Genomic DNA, 9152 nt, shown 5'->3' with positions numbered 1-9152 from the left:
TCTGAAATAAACAATTTAGGAAAACAACATATGGTTTCATGTAATATTTAATTCAACCAGCAGAACTGAGTAATATAGAAAGCTCTAGTGAGTGTCAGAAAAATTGTAATTTATGATTTCAATCAGTTCCAATTACTATATTTAAAGCACTGCCAGAAGGAAGAACGGTATGTATTATGTGAAATCCAGACATTCGTCTCTATATGTTTAAAATTATGAATAAACTGATTTCAACAAATTCTAGGCCATTACATTCTAATGGTTACCACAAAATGGACAACCATGTCATTTAACTCCTTGCCCATCTTTGGAAGTATTCTAATAAAGTCTATACAACTCTTGTATGGGCAGTTCTGTGAATAACTGGAGACAGAACCATATATACTTCATTTTTAATGGCTCATCAGGAAACACTATTTTCTCTAAAATAAAATACCTGTAAGTTAGGATGTCAGGATTTTAGGCCACAGGGTTGCTCATTTTCCGGTCATCGTTATATGTTCTATGGACAGTAGCTAGCAAAAGCTCTTCAGTGTGAATTTGAGGTATTTACATAAACATGTTTGAAATAGTTAATCAAAAAAGCTTCCTTTGTAAAGGAAAACATGACTCAGATTTTAGATGTGTTAGTTGTCTCACTTTTCTGAATCTATGATATGTATTTAAGTTCTATTCTTTACTGAATAGAAATTAAACCATTTACTCAAATACGTGTGGCATGAAGTTTCACTTTTCAAAAAAAGTCGACTTTGTAGGAAAAGAATGCTCCTGGATATTTTACTTTAAAATATTTTTTAATATATATTTTAGAGAAAAGATCAACATACTGTAATCAGTGCACTAAATCAAACTTACCTCCTGTTTTTATAAGTAAAATTATTGAAACATAGTTATACTCATTCATTTACATAGTACGTATGGCTAATTTTACAGTTCAATAGTAAAATTAAATTGTTGCAACAGAGGCTATATGAGCAGCCAAACCAAAAATATTTACTACTTGTCTCTTTATAGGAAATGTTTACTGACCCAAATTTCAGAGCTGTTGTTGACCAATAAATGTCAGAGATTCATGCCTTACAGACTGCATCAGATTGACATGGGAAATGTAAAATGTTACAACTTCTATGGAGAGAAAGTTGACATAAAATAATAGCCAAATTACACATATATGTACTTTTTTATTTAGCAATCTCACACCTCAGAATCTAACCTAATGATATACTACCAAAGTATGAAAAAGCTGTGCTATTCACTACAGCACTATTTGGATTAGTGCAAGGCTAGAAACAATCAAGTTTACCTAAAGAGGGTACTGGTTGGATAAATCATAAACATCCACACAATGGAGTACTATGCAGCAGTGTTCAAGAATGAGTACTAACTTTGTATACTATGAAGGAGTGATACCAAGATACGATATGGAGTAAGAAAATGTTGGGTAAACTGTGTATAGAATGTTACTCTTAATATGCATATATGTACACACATATATATACACACATATATATACATATATACACATATATATAGTGATTATATATACATTATATATATAGTGATGAAAAATTATTTTATCAAAAAGATGAAATTAAATGACTGGAGTCTATGCATTTACTCTTATTTGTACACATGCTTTTGAGTATCTTAATAGAAACTCTTCTCTTTCATTCTTTTTATCTTCTTCAGGACATTTATATTGTACATATCATTGTTGTTTTAATGCCTCTGTAGTAATTCAATAAATACATTACGCAAGGGAATATAATACATTTGACTAAATTATTCATTCACAAATGTGCATTACACACCTGTTATTGCAACATGATCACAACATACAAAGTCTGTGCCTTCACAGTTACAGTTTTATGGGTATATAGAAAAAAATCAAGAAAAGTTCAATTGAAAGTGATATGAAAGAGTGAGGTGTTTTGGAAAAGATGAGACCTCTGACCAAGATCTCAGAAGTCAGGAGAAACTTCTGGAGGAAATTAAATCTGAGACCAGAAGATTCATAGACATTAGCCAAATTAAAGAGTGTATGTGAGAATGTTTGTGTGTGTGTGTGTGTGTGTGTGTGTGTATGGGCATGGTGGGTAGTGAGGAGAGTAGTATTCCAGGCAGAGGAAACAGGATGTGTAAAAGTCCAGAAGTCATGATATCCTCAAGACATAAAAGTTCAGTATGGCTGGAAGGTAGAGACTGTGTGTCAGATGAAACTGGAGAGTTCCTCAAGGGCTTTGTGGGCATGTTAAGGAGTTTAGACTTTATCCTGAGATGGATGAGAAGACATCAAGGTATTTTATGCACTACAGTGATTTTTTAAAAGATTTTTTAATTAAAAATACAGTTAATGTACACTATTAGTTTCAGGGGTACAACATAGTTTTTCAGCATTTATATAGTAAAGAAGTTATCACCATGATAAATTCAGCAACCACTGACACCATACCATGCTAACACAGTATTATTGCCTATCTTCCCTATGTTGTATATTGTACCTCAATGACTTACTTGTTTTATACCTGGAAACATTGGCCTCTAATTTCCCTTCACCTTTCCCCCCCTTTTTAAAAAGTGTTCAATTATAGTTGACATTCACTATTATTTTATATTAATTTCAGGTGTGCAGCATAGTGGTTAGACATTTCTATAATTGAAGGAGTGATCCCTTGACTAGTCTAGTACTCACCTTGCACTATACATAGTCATTACCATATCACTGAATATATTCTCTATGCTTTACTTTACATCCCAATGACAATTTTTTAACAACCAGTTTGTACCTCTTACTCCCTTCACCTTTTTCACTCTGCCCCAAACCCCTCCCATCTATAACCCCCAAAATCTAGTACCCATCTGACACCAGACATAGTTATTACAATATTATTTGCTATATTCTTCATGCTATACCGTATATCCCCATAACTATTTTGTAACAACAAGTTTGTATTTCTTAATCCTTTCCCTTTTTCATCCATACCTCCAACCCCCATCCCATCTGGCAACCATCAATATGCTCTCTGTATCTATGAGTTTGTTTCTGTTTTGTTTGTTAATTTTATTCTTTAGATTCCACATATAAGCAAAATCACATAGCATCTGTCTTTCTCTGTCTGACACTTCACTAAACACAATGCCCTCCAGGTCCATCCGTGCCGCTGCAGATAGCAAGAACACATTCTCTTCCATGCCGAGCAGTATTCAATTGTATATATGTACCACCTACTCTTTATCCATTCTTCCATCGATGGACACCCAGGCTGCCTCCACATCTTGGTCATTTCTAAACAGTCTGCAATGAACATATGGATGTACATGTCCCCTTGAAGTTGTATTTTTGTTTTTTTTCAGATAAGTACCTGGAAGTGGGACTTCTTGGTCCTTCTTTGTCTCTTGTTATAGCCTGTGTTTTAAAGTCAATTTTGTCTGGTATAAGAATTGCTATCCCAACTTTTTTTTGGTTCTTTTGTTTCCATTTCCATGAAATATCTTTTTCCATTCCTTTCCCCTCCATCTGTGTGTGTCTTTCAATCTGAAGTGTGTCTCCTATAGGCAGCATATGTATGGGTGTTTTTTTTTTTCTTATCCATTCAGTTCTTCTATGTCTTTTGGTTGGAGCATTTAATCCATTAACATTGTAAGTAATTGATGATAGATATGTGGCTATTGCCATTTTATTATTTATAATTTTGACTTTTTTTCCTTCTTAAAGAAGTCCCTGTAGCATTCCTTGTGATACAAATTTGGTGGTGTTGAACTCCTTAGCTTTTGTCTGGGAAGCTATTTAGGGCTCTGCCCTTTGATTTTGAATGATAGCTTTGTTGAGTAGAGTACCCTGGTTATGGTCCTTTTCATTACTTTGAATATTTCGTGCTTATCCTTTCCGGCTTGCAAATTTTCTCTTGAGAAATGAGCTGACAGTCTTATAGGAGCTCCCTTATAAGTTACAGGTTGATTTTCTCTTGTTGCTTTTAGGATGATCTCTTTGTCTTTAACCTTTGCCATTTTAATTATAATGAATCTTGGTGTGGGCCTGTTTGGGTTCATCTTATTTGGGAATCTCTGTGCTTCCTGGGCTTGTATGACTGTTTCTTTCACCAGGTTAGGAAAGTTTTCAGCCATTATTTCTTCAAATAGGTTCTCAATCCCTCGCTTACTCTCTTAACTTTCTGGTACCCTATGATGCAAATGTTGTTATGCTTGATTTTTGTCCCAGAGGTCCCTTAAACTTTCCTCTTTTTTATTGATTTTTTCTTTTTCTTTTTGGAGTTCTGATTGGGTGTTTTCTGCTATCTTGTCTTCCAAATCGCTGATTCAAACCTATGCTTCAACTAATCTGCTAGTGATTTCTTCTAGTGCAATTTTCATTTCAGCTGTTATTTTTTCACCTCTGGTTCATTTCTATGGTTTCTATGTGCTTTTTCATGCTTGTTATCTCTTTGTTGAAGTTCTTTCTAAGTTCCTTGAATATCCTTATAATCATTTTTTTGAACTCTGTATCTGGTATGTTGCTTGCCTCCATTTCATTTAGCTCTTTTTCTGGAGTTTTCTCCTTCTCTTTCCTTTGGGACATATTTCTTTGTTTCCTCATTTTGGCTGCCTCTCTGTTTGCTTCTATATATTAGGTAGACCTGTTAGGTCTCCCTTTCTTGACCAGGTGGTCTTACATAGTAGGTGCCCTCTGTGGCCATTGGCACAGTCTCCCTGGTCACCTGCACCAAGTGTTCCAAAAGTATCACTTGTGTGGGTCATGTGGGTTGTGTGTGTCATCCTGTTATAGTTAAGCCTTGATTGTTATTGGCACATCATTGGGTGGGATTGGCCCTTAGGCCGATTGGTTATAGGGTTTGGCCATGTTTCTAGCTTACCAGATGCTGTGCAGGGGACTTACCCACTGAGTGGGATTTGTTCCAGCAGATTCTAGTGCCTGTTGAGACTGCCCTTTGTGTGTGCAGCTTGTGGAGTTAATTGGGTGGTGCTTTGCTATGGTCTGAATCCAACCTCCAATTATATTGGTTCCGGGGCCCCTTTGGAGGGGCTTCCATGCAGGCCATGGTCACTCACTGCCTGTGACTGTCCAGAGACTACCTGCTAGGAGATATGAAGTGATCCATGGTTGTTGACTGCCTGTGCTAAACCTGGAGGCATATGGGAAAGGCCATGCTATGAACCAAGGATGGCTGTCATGAGTACCAGGACTGGGGAACTTTGCAAATAGCAAGACAGCCCAAGGCCTGCTGCCACCCGCCATCTCCCTTAAGGTTTAGCCACTGATAAATCCTCATGCAGTACACAGGTTGGGTGAGGTAGGGTCTCAGAAAGTCCATAAAGTGGGAAGAGTACTGTTCAACAGGTTAGTATAGATTCTGGTTTGTGCCTGTGCTCAGCCTAGAGCTTCTCAGCAAAAGTCTCTGAGCACACCCAGGCCACTGCCATCCACCTGGGGCCTACAGATTCTGATAGTTTTCCAAGGAAGAGTGCAATGTGTGCAGAGCTGCCTCCTTGCCGAGAAAGTGTCTCCAGTGTTAGGGGAATTGGTCAGGACAGGGTCCCAGTGATTCAACATGGTGGAACAGGGGAGCTCACCAGACCCATCAAACTCAGATTTGGCCTGTGGGGGTGTGTTCAACACAGGAAAGGTGTTGCCCGCCTGCTGGCTGTATATGAGGAGGACCCCACACAGGGAAAATGGCAATGTTTTACAGACCTTGCCTAAAGCCACAACTTCAACCTGCCCCTCATATGTCTCTGAGGCCCCCCAAGTCACCATCCCTCCACCGGATCCCAAGGTGAGTGCTTTTAAGTGAATGAGTCTGTGCATGGGCCATATATGAGGACATCTGGGTTTTCTGCAGCTTTCCATCCCACCTCGATGGTCAGAATCACCACTGTTTTTCACAGCCAGAAGTTGTGGGTACTTGTCTTCCTGGCACCAGTACTCTAGGCTTGGGAGCCTGGCATGGGGCTAGGGTCCCTCACTTTTCCAGGAGGAACCTCGTTGGCTGAGATATCCCTTCTGATTTTCAACTGCTACATGGAGGTTTGAGCCCAGCCTGTCTCGTGTCTCTGCCTCTCCTACCCATCTTGACGTGGCTTCTTCTTTATATCCTTAGTTATGAAACTTTTGTTCAGTTAGACTTCAGATGGTTCTCCAGGTTGATCATTCTATAATTCAGTTGTAATTTTGATGTGCTCATGGAAGAAAGGAGGCACAGTGTTTATCTACTCTGCCTTCAAGGATCTAGCTCTTCTTTCATTCTTTAAAGCTAATCTCAAATAATACTCTCATGACTAACCTACCTCTTCATCCAAATAATTACTAATAGAATACAAATGAAATTAACCTTCTATTTCCATCATAATCACTACAATTTACATAAAATTTACATAATAAAAATTATAATTAAGTAGCATTATAGTAATGATTATAAAAACAACCTCCATAAATAGCATATGCTGATATAAGTATGCTGGAGAAAGGAACTTTAAGCTATCCATATTTATTTTATTGTCTCTTTTTACTGAAAATGTATTCATGCCACTAAATGTTGATAATATTTGTGTTTAACTTTAACATAGAGCTATAGGGGTATATTATTTTACTTTTTATTTTTTTGAGAATAATATGATGTATTCTGATTATCTGAAAACCAGGAATGTATTCACTACTTTTCCATTTGTAACCAACACATAGCGACAAAGTCTAGGTGAAGAAATTAAGTAATACAAAAAAAAATTTTCTTTTGTTTCTCTACTATCATAATATTTTTTTTCTTCCTTTTACTTCCCCCAGTTCTTCTGTTATTTCTTTTGTGTCAGTTTTGCCTCTCATCTTTTCACCTCCCTATTCCACAAAAGTTCTTCCACTCTTTATTACTTTATTCTGGATATTTCCCCCACCAGGATGATAAAGTCTTCCAGTGGGTATGCAAACATGGGTTTAATGAGTAGATGGCTATACATGTTGTGAAAGGAGTCTTTCCCTACACCAGATATAGTAATTAGGACATATTAATAATATCAGTAAAACCTCACATTTAGGAAAGAAAATAAAGGGAAATAGCAGTCACAAGTTCATTGAAATTATGAAATGCCCATTCGTAGGAATTATAAAGACTATTCTCTGACACGTAAGTAACTTTTTTGATTTTTCCAATCTGGTATTACCTGATTCTGATCTGTAGGAGGAAATGTATTGTCTGTTTGTTGTCCTTCTTGATGGAATTGGTGATTGTCATTGGAGCTTTTGCTGGGGTTTCAACTTTCATAGCCTATCTCTGTAGGTGTTGTCATCAGGACCTATGAGTTGTTTAGTTGAAGAATCACAGACTCCATTGATTTCTTTGGCAATATGATTCTCTCAGAATCTTAGTAAGCTGCTGCTTAATTTCATGTGTAAGTAACCATAGCCACAAATCCAATCTAGATGTAGCCTTTATGTTTAAAGCCTGGTTCTTTTTATTATCCTCTGTGATTTGCTCATTCAACTGTTTCAACATAATGATGGCTAGTCAAAGCCATCTGTAACAATGGTCCTTAGTGTAAAAATGACACTTGTGATCTCATCTCTATCAATTGGCTGTTGACCTATATATCACAAAGGATTTGACTTCTCTCTTGCTAAGGCTTTCATTTGGAGGTTATTTTCAACTTGGAAAGTGTCCAAGTTACCAAAATTTTTACCAACATGGAAGCAGGCGACAGGCAGAGTATGCTATCTTCAGTGGAACTGTGTTTTGTTTGTTTGTTTGTTTTTCTACTTACATACACACTGTATTTCACTTGTTCAGAATTTTGGGAAAGTGACAAAAGTAGCCAAAACACACCAAAAATTAAAATATTTCCTATTAGCTCCCATAACACTATAGATATATCAACCCACAGCCTTCTAAGAAAATTCACAAAATGTATTGCAAAAAAAGAATGAGGTTGCTTTTCATGCCTGTAATATGAGTTGTTGCCACATGAATCATTTTATTAAACCAGTGAGAAAGGTTCAGATTTCATTAATCTAAATATATCATTGCTATACCAAATTCTTTATTTCTTAGCATTATATTTAGCAGCTAGTAACATAAAAAGCCAGAATAAAAGAAGTTTAAATAAGAGAGAAATTTATTTCTCACCTGTATAAATGTCATAAACTTAACAGTTCAGCAGTGGAAAGGTGGTTTAGGGATTCCAGATACTTCCAGTTCACCTCTCTGTCCAAATTCTTTAACATAGATTACAAGGCCTTTTCCATTTCTGGACTCTTATCTTTTATACTGGAACCACATCCTACTATTCTGTTCTTCTCTTGCTCCAAAATCTATGCTCATTATACTGAAGCCTTTAATATAAGAAATACTTCTCTTACTTCCACACCATTTCTAACATGTTAACTCAATGAGATATATTTTTCTTATTCATATGGCACTCACAATTCCTTTGTCTAGTTTATACCTATTGTTTTTTCTTCAATTGAGCTATATCAAACATGCAATAGCAGGCATAAAGCTTACTAATCGTTAAGTGTACAGCTTGCTAAATTTTTACATCAATATACCTGCAAAACCACCAGCCAGATCAAGCTATAAAATATTTCCAGCACTCCAGAAGCATTCCTACTCATTCCTGGTCAACAGCTATTCCCCTACACAAGGAAATAATTTTATGACTTCTATTACCATCAAAGAGTGTGACAGCTTTGTGGGGTGTCACACAATTAAACAGAGTCTTGTATTTCCATCCCTGGCTCTGGGCCTCAGGACTCCAATGTCCCTGACTTCCACTGAAGCACAGGACAGAAGATGGAACCAATTAAAAAGCCCTGCTTGGATGGCTTACTGAATGGAATTTCATAACCCACACCATGTTTGATTTTTAATTCTGCTACTTACTAGTTTTGTGACTCCACACAAGTTATTTAAACAGTCAAAGCCTGAGTTCTCACATTTAAAAAATGAGGCTATTTACATCTGCCTTGCCGGGTTTTATCAGGATTAGAGATAAGGTGCTTATTGTTTAGGACAGTGGCTGGCATGAACACAGACCCCCAGTAACAGGCAGTAATTCTTAATACTGAAGATAATCCCTCTTGGAACACTTTCTAAGAATATCTGAATCATTTTCAAATCAGGATACCTATTCATCTTATGGATGATTAT

Source organism: Rhinolophus hipposideros (genome assembly GCF_964194185.1).
Source record: "Rhinolophus hipposideros genome assembly, chromosome: 9".
NCBI lineage: Eukaryota > Metazoa > Chordata > Mammalia > Chiroptera > Rhinolophidae > Rhinolophus > Rhinolophus hipposideros.
The sequence above is the reverse complement of the archived record's forward strand: the minus strand, read 5'-3'. Positions refer to the sequence as shown.